General features: G+C 32.3%; 2 long non-coding RNA genes and 1 pseudogene across 3 annotated transcripts in view; all 3 read right to left on the bottom strand.

Annotated features, from left to right (window-relative positions):
- LOC309653145 overlaps positions 1 to 12,499 on the bottom strand; it is an 823,893-nt gene that overhangs the window by 637,065 nt on the left and 174,329 nt on the right. The window lies entirely within an intron of this gene.
- The window catches only part of LOC309653144, a 59,499-nt gene that overhangs the window by 10,213 nt on the left and 36,787 nt on the right, over positions 1 to 12,499 (bottom strand). The gene's annotated exons all lie outside the window — the stretch shown is intronic.
- Positions 1 to 12,499, bottom strand: part of LOC309653092 (small ribosomal subunit protein mS38 pseudogene) — a 426,376-nt pseudogene that overhangs the window by 395,786 nt on the left and 18,091 nt on the right. The gene's annotated exons all lie outside the window — the stretch shown is intronic.

The following is a 12,499-nucleotide window of genomic DNA, read 5'->3' as shown; positions in this document are numbered from 1 at the left end:
GAAAAGTAGCATAAACCTATTACAGTATGGTACTATATAGCTGAATGTGTTAGTTGGGTAGCTAGGCTAACTTTGTTGGACTTAGGAATAAATTGGACTTACAAACGTGCTCTCAGAATGTAACTCGTTTGTATGTAGGGGACTTACTGTATTGATTTAATCTTCATTCTAGTTATATACCTGTTTAGGCTTAATATTTCTTAATGTTTCTGTCTTGGTAAGTTGTATATTTCTAGGAATTTATTAATTTCTTCTAGAATGTCCAGTTTGTTGGCATATAATTATTCATAGTGGTCTCATATGATCCTTTTTACTTTTGTGTCATCACTTGTAAAATCTCCTCTTTCAATTTTGATTTTACTTGAGTCTTTGTTCCTTTTTTCTTAGTATAGCTAAGGGTTTGCCAATTTTGTTCATCATTTTAAAAAATATCACTTAGTTTAATTGTTTGTATTGTTTTTCTATTTTATTTATTTACACTGTAATGTTTGTTATTTCCTTCCTTCTTCTAATGCTGAGCTTAGTTTTTTTCTGCAATTTTTAGTTCCATGAAAAAATTAAAAATGTGAAAGTAGGCTTTTTGTGTAAAAGCTTTCTTCTTTTTTTTAAATTTAAGTATAGTTGATTTACAATATTATATTAGTTTCAGGTGTACAGCATGGTGATTCAGTATTTTTATAGATTATACTCCATTAGAAGTTATTATAAGATAATGGAATATAATTCCCTGTGCTATACAACATATCCTTGTTGCTTATCTATTTTACACATAATAGTTTGTATCTCTTAATTCTATGCTCCTAATTTGCCCCTCTTCCTTTCCCTCTCCCCTTTGGCAACTGCTGGTTTGTTTTCTATATCTATGAGTCTGTTTCTGGTTTTCATATACATTCATTTGTATAATTTTTTAGATTCCTCACATAAGTGATATCATACAGTATTTGCCTTTCTCTTTCAGACTTATCTCACTAAGCATAACATTCTCTAGGTTCATCCACATTGCTGGAAATGGCAGAATTTCATTCTTTTTTATGGCTAAGTAATATTCCATTGTACATATACCACATTAGCAATGTTGAGCATTTTTTATTTGTCTGTAAGCCATCTGTAAGCCTTCTTTGGAAAAATGTAAATTCAGGTCTTCTGCCCATTTTTTGATTGGGTTGTTTGTTTTTGTGATATTGAATTGTGAAAACTTTCTTTTTTTATTGTAGGCATTTATTACACTAAACTTCCCTCTTCAGTACTATTTTTTCAGCATACCAAAAGTTCTGGTATGTTGTGTTTTTTACTTCTTCTTTGATATAGTAATTGTTCAAGAGTGTGTCATCTAAGTTCCACATATTTGTGAATTTTCCCCTTTTCCGTCTCCTATTGACTTCTAGTTTCATGCCATTGTGTTCAGAAAAGATACTTGGTATACTTCCAATCTTCCTTAAACTTGTTGATTTGTTTTCTGATATATCTCAGAGAAAGCTCCATGTGCACTTGAGAAAAATCTACATTCTGCCCCTGTTGAGTGGGATGTCCTATATATGTCTGTTAGGTCTATAAATTTGTTCAACTTCTCTGTTTCCTTATTGTTGTTCTATCCATTAATGAGAGTTGGGTATTGAAGCTTCCAACTATTATTGTATTGTTGTCCATTTCTGCCTTCAATTATGTCAGTGTTTGCCTTATGGATTTAGGTATTTTGATGTTTGGTACATATAACATATGTAGTTATAATTGTTTCATCTTCCTGGTTGATTGATTCTTTTATGATTATATAATGTCCTTCTTTGTGTCTTATGACAGTTTTTGACTAAAAATCTATTTTGTCTGATATAAGTATAGCCACACCTCCTCTCTTTTGTTTACCACTTGTATGAAATATCTTTTTCCATACCTTCATTTTTAGCCTATGTGTGTATTTAAATCTAAAATGAATTCCTTAAAGACAGCTCGTTTTTTTATATCATTAAGCCATTCTTAGTCTCTTAATTGGGGAGTTTAATTTACTTACATTCAAAGTAATTATTGAAAGAGAAGGATGTACTATTGTCATTTTGTTAATTGTTTTTTGTTTATCTTGTAGTTATCTTGTCTGTCTTTTTTCTCTTCCTATTTCTTTGTGCTTGGATGATTTTTGTATTGATACAGAAATCATTTTGATACCTTTCTTTCTTTTGTGTAACTTCTATATTCTTTTGTGTGGTAACTTTGGGACTTGCATAAAATATCATATAATTACAGTAGTCTATTTTAAGCTGATAATACATTCAATTAATTGCATTCAAAAATACTAAACTTTAACTTCTCCCTCCACTTTTATGTTACTGTTGTTACAATTTACATCTATTTATATTGTATATATTGTATATATTTATGTTACACTTAGCTTTAATACTTTTGCTTTTTAACTTTTATTCTGGTGTTAAAAGTGATATATCCACCACCATTACAGTTATACAGTATTCTGTAATTGTCTATATATTTACCTTTACCAATAGGTTTAATAATTTCTTAAGCTAATACGTTTCTGTTTAGCATACTATCATTTCAACTTGAACTCACTAACATTTCTTGTAAGACAAATCTACTGATGTTAAAGACCCTCAGCTTTTGTCTGTGAAAGTCTTTAGCTCTTCTCCCTTTTTGAAGGACAGCTTTGCTGGGTAAAGAATAATTGTTTAGCAGTGGGGGTTTGTTGTTAATTTCAGCATTTTGAATGCATTATCCCATTTCTTTCTGGCCTGCAAGATTTCTGCTGAAAAGTCTGCTAAAAAAATATGGGCTTTCCCTTGTGTGCAACAAGTCACTTTTCTCTAGATGCCTTCAAAATTTTCTGACTTTTTGACTTTTGACAATTTTTTAAAATTATTTATTTATTTATTTATTTATTTATTTATTTATTTAGGCTGTGCCAGGTTTTAGTTGCAGCACAAAGCACTCCACCCACAGACCCTAATAAAAGCATGTGCCCAGGTTCTATCACTCTTTCTGCACCCTGCCTTGACCTCTCTGTGTGGCCCCTCAAGGTATGCCTTGCATTTCCTCTAAGACCTATGAGTAATAAACTTCTCTTTCAATTTCTCTTGTGATCTGTTAAACCTTGGCTCATCATCTGGCAAACTGTGCTCCCCTTAATAAATGTTAACTTAAAAGTCATAACAAGTACTCTTAAACATTTTTTGTGCACCAGCAATGTGTTAAGCTCTTTACACATATATCAATTAATCTTGATTTTTGAAATTAATTGTGCAATTTACCTTTTTATGTCTGTAGTTAGAAGTAGTTTAAATAGCTCCAGAATTATCTATAGTTAGAAATAGTTTTAATAGCTCCAGAATTATCCTTTCATGTCTATAGTTAGAAATAGTTTAAATAGCTCTAGAATTAAATAGCTTCTTCAGGGCTTCCCTGGTGGCGCAGTGGTTGAGAATCTGCCTGCCAATGCAGGGGACACGGGTTCGAGCCCTGGTCTGGGAAGATCCCACATGCCACGGAGCAACTGGGCCCGTGAGCCACAACTACTGAGCCTGCGCGTCTGGAGCCTGTGCTCCGCAACAAGAGAGGCCGCGATAGTGAGAGGCCCGCGCACCGTGATGAAGAGTGGCCCCCGCTTGCCACAACTAGAGAAAGCCCTCGCACAGAAACGAAGACCCAACACAGCCATAAATAAATAAATAAATAAAAAAAAAAATAGCTTCTTCAATATTTTTCAAAACCAGCCTGCAAAGTTCTCTGAGCCAGATATTTTTTATGCTATAATCCTTTGAATATTTCCTACTTAATAGTCATGGGCTTAGATTTTCTATTGCTTCTTGAGTCTTTTTTTGTAATTATTAATTTAATTATTTTATTTAAATTTGTATTAATGTCACAGAATGATTTACTTTTATTTCTTCTGTTTTTGGAGTATTTTCTTATTACCTTTTGTTTTTCATTGTTATTGTGTGTTTTTCTCTTCTTTATTCTGGAATATATTAGCTGATGATTCATAAATTTTATTACTTTATCAAAGATCTCACTTAGAATAATTTACTAAGTTTACTAGTTTACTTTTTCAAGTGCAGTATTATATTTTATAATAGTTTACTTTGGTGTTCACTGGAGGTACAGGACCTTTCAATTTGTTTCTGGATTTCTCACAAAGGGAATTTGTCCATTAATTTTTGCTGTTTTACACATATTTTTTCAATTTTATTTAGGTGTATTTTGTTATTTTTTTTAATCTGAGCAGAATTAAAATTTTTATATTGCATTGTTTAGTAAGGGGTCTGTTTGAAGGCTGTAACTTACCTACTTTATTTATCTCACATATGTTAATGGATTTCTGCATACCATTAAGTACTGATTTCAATTTACTCTTTAACTCAGAAGTTATTCAAAGGGGAGGTTTTCCCACACCATGTGTGGTTGGATATTTTTTCTTTGCTTACTAAGAACTGAAATAATCATTCTCATCATTTATATAAGACTGAAAACAAAAGCAAAAACAAAAACAAAAAAACAAAAATCACTCTCATGAATGCAGTTAAAACTTCTCACAATTCTTCTTCTTTCAGAAACTTTCACACATGTTTATTGCAGCAAATTAGCTAGAGTAGTCCATTTACAGGAAGACAGCATAAAAAGCACCACAGATACATTTCCCAGTGAAACAAGCAGAGCTCACTCATTAAAAAGAAAAAAAAGGAAGAAAATCCAACCATTTAATATCTTTGGAAATTGTACTAATTATAAGAAATGTTTATTCAGGAAAATCTACTAAAACTTAAACAGAGATAGTCCACAGTATTTAAGCAACTTTCATTCTCCACCAACTCCCAGCTCAACTTGACAGGTATGTCCAAATCAGAGGTCACTGTATCTCACCTTGGGGGTCAGACCATCAACATTTCTTAACCCTACAACTCCAATTGGAAGAAGCTAAATTGCTGGTAAGTGTGCTAAAGATGTAGGAGTTTCATACCTATGCCCAACTCCTATATGAGACAGAGGCTCTACCTTTGGTATAGCAAACCAAGAATACTGAGGTTCTAATTTCACTTGCCATTGCTCACTTATAGACAAGAAAAAGAAACAAAAGCACCCAAATTGGAAGGGAAGAGGTAAAATTGTCACTATTTATAGATGGCATGGTACTTTATATAGAAAACCCTAACATCTCCACTCAAAGAATATTAGAACTAATAAGTGAATTCAGCAAAGTTGCAGTATATGAGATTAGTATACAGAAATTTTTTGAGTTTCTATACATTATAATTTACTATTAGAAAGAGGAAGTAAAAAATTTCTGTTTAAAATTGCATCAAAAATTTAAATATCTAAGAATAAACTTAATCTAGGAGGTGAAATACCTATACTCCAAAAACTAAAACATTAATTAAGGACATTGAAGATGAAACAAAGTAATGGAAAGATATTCAATGCTCTTGAATTGGAAGAATTAATATTGTTAAAATGGACATAAGTCCAAAAGCAATCTACAGATTTAATGCAATACCTATTTAAAAATGCCTATGACATTTTTACAGAACTAGAATAAATAATCCTAAACTTCATATGGAATAACATAAGACCCTGAATTTTGCTAAAACAATCTTGAAAAAAAAAAAAGAAAAAGCTGGAGTTATCACCCCCCTAGACTTCAGACTACACTAGAAAGTTACAGTAATCAAAGCAGCATGGTACTGGCACAAAAGCAAACACATAGATCAATGGAATAGCATAGAGACCCCAGAGTGAAGCCCTCTAAACTACAATCAATTAATCTCTGACAAAGGAAGCAAGAATATACAATGGAGGAAGACAGTCTCTTCAACAAATGGTGCTGGGAAAACTGGACAACAACATGTAAAACAATGAGATAAGAACATTACCTCACACCATATAAAAAATAAACTCAAAATGGATTAAGTAGTTAAATGTATGATCAGAAACCATAAAAGTCCTAGAAGAGAACATAGGCAAAACACTTTTTGACATAAATCCTAGCAATATTTTTCTGAACCCGTCTTCTAAGACTAAAGAACTAAAAGCAAAAATAAATAAATGGGACCTAATCAAACTTAAAATTTTTTTGCACAGCAAATGAAACCATTGGCAAAATAAAAAGGCAACATACTGAATGAGAGAAAATGTTTTAAGGTGGTGCAACCAAGAAGGGATTAATCTCCAGAATATACAAAGAGCTCATACACCCCAATATAAAAAAAAAAAAAACCAATCAAAAAATGGGCAGAAGATCTAAATAGACATTTCTCCAAAAAAGACATTCAGATAGCCAAAACGCCTATGGAAAGATGCTCAACATTGTTAATTATTAGAGAAAGGCAAGTCAAAACTACAATGAGTTTTCACCTCACACCAGTCAGAATGGCCATCATTAAAAAGTCTACAAAAAATAAATGTTGAAGAGGGTGTGGAGAAAAGGGAACACTCTTACACTCTTTGTGGGAATGTAAATTGGTACAGCCACTATGGAGAACAATATGGAGGTTCCTTAAAAAACTGAAAATAGAGCTACCATATGATCCTACAATCCCACTCCTGGATGTATGTCTGGAGAAAAACATAATTCAAAAATATACATGCACCCCAATGTTCAGTGAAGCACTATTTACAATAGCCAACACATGGAAGCAACCCAAAAGTCCATCGACAGATGAATGGGTAAAGAAGACCTGGTATATATATACAATAGAATATTACTCAGCCATAAAAAAGAATGAAATAATGCCATTTGCAGCAACATGGATGGATCTAGAGGTTATCATACTAAGTGAAGTAAGTCAGACAGAAAAAAGACAAATATTATATCACTTATATGTGGAATCTAAAAAAAATGATACAAATGAATTTATTTACATAATGGAAACAGACTCACAGGCATAGAAAACAAACTTATAGTTACCAAAGGGGAAAAGTGTGGGAGGAAGATAAATTAGCAATTTGGGAGTAACATATACACACTACTATATATAGATAACCAACAAGGACCTACTGTATAGTAGAGGGAACTATACACAATATTTTGTAATAACCTATATGGGAAAAGAATCTGAAAAATAATATATATATGCATAAATGTGTATAACTGAATCACTTTGCTGTACCCCTGAAACTAACACAACATTGTAAATCAAATAGACTTCAATATATAAATAAATAAATAAATAAATAAATAAAAAGAAAACACTAATTCAGCGATACATACATCCCAATATTCATAGCAGCAGTATTTGCAATAGCCAAGATATGGATGGAACCTAAATGGTCATCAACACATGAATGGATCAGGAAGATGTGGCATATATATATATATATATATATACACACACAATGGAATATTACTCAGTCATAAAAAGAATGAATTTCTGCCAGTTTCAGCAATGTGGATGGACCTAGAGAATGTTATGCTTAGTGAAATAAGTCAACAGAGAAAGAAAAATACTGTATTGTATCACCTTAAGTGGAATCTAAAGAATAATACAAATGAATGTATATGCAAAACAGAAATGTACTCACAAATATAGAATACAAACTAGTGGTTACCTAAGGGGAGAGGGAAGGGTGGAGGGGCAAATTAGGGTTATGAGATTAAGAGATAGAAACTATTATGTATAAAATAGATAAGCAACATGATATATTATATAGCACAAGGAATTATAGTCATTTTCTTGTAATAACTTTTAATGGAGTATAATTTTTTAAAATACAGAATCATGATACTGTACACACCTGAAACTAATATAATGTAAATCAACTATACTTGAATTAAAAAAAAAAAATTAAATGTCAGTGGTCTAAATTCAGCAACTAAGGACAGAGACTGTCAGAGTGAATAACAAAAAATAAGACTCAATTATATGGTGTCTATAAGAAATCCCCTTTAAATATAAAGACACAGATTAAAAGTAAAGGGATGGAGAGAGATATAACATGCTAACACAAATCCAAAAAAGAAAGCATAGTTATATTAATTTCAGACAAAGTAGACTTCAGAGCAAGAAAACTTATCAGGAATAAGGAGGGACTTAATGTAAATAATAATAATAATGATGTTGATGATGATGGTGATGATAAATTCTCCCAAAAAATGGTAGCAATAGTTACTTTGTTTGTATCTGGTAAAAGAGTGTCAGAGTGTCAGAATACATGGGACAAAAACTGATAGAAATTCATCAAGAAAGAGATTAATTTACTGTTATAAATGGAGACTTCAACATTCCTCTATCTGTAACTGACAAGTCCAGCAAGTATAAAATTAGTAAGGACATAGTCAAACTGAACAACACCATCAATCAACTGGATCTAATTCACAGCTATAGAATATTTAACCTAAAAAGAGTAGGATACACATTATTTTCAAGCTCGTGTTTTATATTTACCATGATAGGCCACATTTTGGGATGTAAACAAATGGAAAAAAATAGAAATCATATGAATTATGCTCCAAATGTAAAAGAATAGACATCATATGAATTATGCTCTCATACTAGAATGGAATTCAACTAGAAATCAATAAAATAAAGACAACTCATATATCCTAAAATATTTGGAGATTAAACCATATGTTTCAAAACAAAATGTAGGTGAAAGAAGTCTCAAGAGAGATGAAAACGTATTTTAAAGTAAATAAAAATTAAAATACAACTTATCAAAATTTGCAGAATGCAATGAAAGTAGTGCTTAGAGAGAAATACATAGCATTGAATACATATACTAGAAGTGAAGAAAAATGTAAAATCAATAATCTAAGTTTCCACCTTAGGAAACTAGAAAGAGAAGAGAAAATTAAATCCAAAGTAAGCCAAAGAAATTTTAAAAATAAAAATTTTAGAAGAAATCAATAAAATTGAAAACAGGATAATCAATAAGGGGAAATCAGCAACAACAAAAAACTGGTAATTTGAAAAGGTAATAAAATTAATCAACCTCTAGCCAGGATAACAAATAAAAAAAGAGAGCAGACACAAATTATTAATAGTAAAGAATAAAGAGGGAACATCACTACTGATCCCATGGACATTAAATGGATAATAATGGAATATTAAAAACAATTCTATGCCCACAAATTTGACAACTAGATAAAAAAAATGAACTCCTTGAAACACACAATCTACCAAAACTCACACAAGGAGAACTAGATAATATGAATATGCCTATATTTATTAAATAAATGAATCCATAATTAACAACTTTCCAAAACAGAGGAAACCAGGGCCAGATGGCTTCATTGATGAATTATACCAAGTACCTAGGGAATGAATTAAACCAATTCTCTACAATTTCTTGAAAAATAAAAGAAGCAGAGGGCATACTTCCTATCTCATTCTACAAGGCAAGCATTACACTAATATCAAAACCAGGCAAACATTACAAGAAAGGAAAACTACATACTGATATCTGTCATGAACAATTATCCAAAAATCCTCAACAAAATACTAGCAATTTGAATTCTAAAACATATAAAAATAATCATTCTGCATAACCAGGTAGGATTTGTTGCAGGTATACACACTGGTTTAACATTCAAAAAAGAGTTTATGTAATCCATCTCATCAATAGGCTAGTGAAGGAAAATTTTATGATCATATAAATAGATGCAGAAAAAGTAATTGACAAAGTCCAAACCATTTATGATAAAAACTTTTAGCAAACTAATTGTAAAGGGAAGCTTTCTCAACTTCAAAAAAACATCTATTAAAAAACCCACAGAGAACAGTGTCAGCAAGATGGCAGACTAGGAAACTCCAAGACCACATTTCCTCATGAAAACACAAAATAAACAACAACATGCAGAGCAAAATGGCTCTGTGGGAACTCTAGAAACTAGTTAAGAATATGCAACAACCAAGTTAACACCTAACCAAAAAAAAGCCACACTCAAAATGGTAGAAATTATCACTGTGCTTTTACTTACCCTTGCTCTACTGCCTCCCTGGAACAGTGCATCACAATAAAGAAGAAGTCAACCAATTCCTGTTTCTTCCTTTGGAATGGAAGGGAAAGAGAATTTGCTTGCAATCTTCTGATTTCTCTTGGGGTTTCCCAAGGGATGTGTTCCTGTCTCACCTGATGAGGAATGCAGGTGGAAATGATGTCATAGTTTGGTTATTGGATTGAGGCCACTGAACACAGTAGTAGGTATCATAATGTAAAAGAGATGCAAGAGAACTGCAGACTTGAAAATATGAGGGAATAAGAATTTATGAGCAGAGAATACAATAGAATGTCTAAGTTTTCAAGAATGAGCAGGAGTGAAACACTTAGGGGAAATTAAGACACTTAAAAACAGTCATGTTTATGGAGGAATTAAGGAGATAAAAGCACATGCATAGTCCCAGGGATGATGTACGCCATGGAAAGGTCAAAGAGAACCTTGAACCTTTACACCAGTCTGATTATTAAATGTATTCTACATGAAGCCAATCCACAGACTTTGAAAGGTGGGTGTCTTTTTAAATGCCCAATTTTCAGCAAAAGATCAGAAGGTATAAAAAAAAGGAAAACATGATCCATTCAAAGAAAGAAGATAAATCTTCAGTAACTACCTGTAAAGAAACACAGATCTCGGACTTACTTGAAAAATATTTTAAAACAACCATCTTAAATATGCTTATTGAGCTAAATGAGAACAGAGATGGACAGCTAAACAAAATCAGGAAAATAATATATAAACAAAATGAGAATATCAATGAGATAGAAATTATTAAAAAGAACCATACAGAAATTCTGGAGATGAAAAACACAATAACTGAGTTGAAGAATTTACTATAGGTGTTCAAAAACAAGCTCAAAGGGGCAGAAAAATAAATCATCAAACTTGAAGACAGGTCATTTAAAGTATTGGGTGTGAGGGGCAAAAAGTAAAACAATAAAGACTAGTAAACAGATCCTGAAGGACTTATAAAACACCATTAAACCAATCAATATACATATGCATTATTGGGGCACCAGAAGAAAGATAGGGACAGAGAGTGATTTGAAGACATAATAACCAAAAACAACTCAAATATGAGAAAAGACTTGAATGTACAAATTACAAGAAGCTCAATTAATTCAAAGTAGAAAAAACCCAGAAGTCACACATGGAGACACACTATATATAACAAAGCTATTAAAAGACAAAGAGAGAATCTTGAAAGTAGAAAGACAAAAGTGACTTGCCACATACAACAGACCCTAAATAAGATTATCAGTCTATTTCTTATTAGAAACATGACAGGCCAGAAAGCAGTGAAATGATATCTTTGAAGTGCTGGTTAAACAAGCAAACAACAAAATAATACTGGACCTCTTGTACAAAAAAATGTTATACAAAGTCTTTCAAGTAGAAATAACTAGACACAAGACAGTAACTCAAAAGTTTTCAAAAATAAAAAGTTTTCAACCTGCAGCCTGTGAAAAGGAGACCCCAAACAAACTAAGATAAGCAAAATGAGACGACAGAAAAACACACAGCAGATGAAGGAGCAGGGTCAAAACACACCAGACTGAACAAATGAAGAGGAAATAGGTAGTCTACCTGAAAAAGAATTCAGAATAATGATAGTAAGGATGATCCAAAATCTTGGAAATAGAATAGACAAAATGCAAGAAACATTTAACAAGGACGTAGAAGAACTAAAGAGGAACCAAGCAATGATGAAAAACACAATAAATGAAATTAAAAATACTCTAGATGGGATCAATAGCAGAATAACTGAGGCAGAAGAAAGGATAAGTGACCTGGAAGATAAAATGGTGGAAATAACTACTGCAGAGCAGGATAAAGAAAAAAGAATGAAAAGAACTGAGGACAGTCTCAGAGACCTCTGGGACAACATTAAACACACCAACATTCGAATTATAGGGGTCCCAGAAGAAGAAGAGAAAAAGAAAGGGACTGAGAAAATATTTGAAGAGATTATAGTGGAAAACTTCCCTAATATGGGAAAGGAAATGGTTAATCAAGTCCTGGAAGCACAGAGAGTCCCATACAGGATAAACCCAAGGAGAAACACGCCAAGACACATATTAATCAAACTGTCAAAAATTAAATATAAGGAAAACATATTAAAAGAAGCAAGGGAAAAACAACAAATAACACACAAGGGAATCCCCATAAGGTTAACATCTGATCTTTCAGCAGAAACTCTGCAAGCCAGAAGGGAGTGGCAGGATATACTTAAAGTCATGAAGGAGAAAAACCTACAGCCAAGATTACTCTACCCAGCAAGGATCTCATTCAGATGTGATGGAGAAATTAAAACCTTTACAGACAAGCAAAAGCTGAGAGAGTTCAGCACCACCAAACCAGCTTTACAACAAATGCTAAAGGAACTTCTCTAGGCAAGAAACACAAGAGAAGGAAAACACCTACAATAATAAACCCAAAACATTTAAGAAAATGGGAATAGGTACATACATATCGATAATTACCTTGAATGTAAATGGATTAAATTCTCCCACCAAAAGACACAGGCTGGCTGAATGGATACAAAAACAAGACCCATATATATGCTGT

The sequence above is a fragment of the Balaenoptera physalus genome (assembly GCF_965194825.1).
Source record: "Balaenoptera physalus genome assembly, chromosome: X".
Lineage (NCBI taxonomy): Eukaryota > Metazoa > Chordata > Mammalia > Artiodactyla > Balaenopteridae > Balaenoptera > Balaenoptera physalus.
Note: the sequence above shows the minus strand (reverse complement) of the source record. Positions and strands in the feature narration are given on the sequence as shown.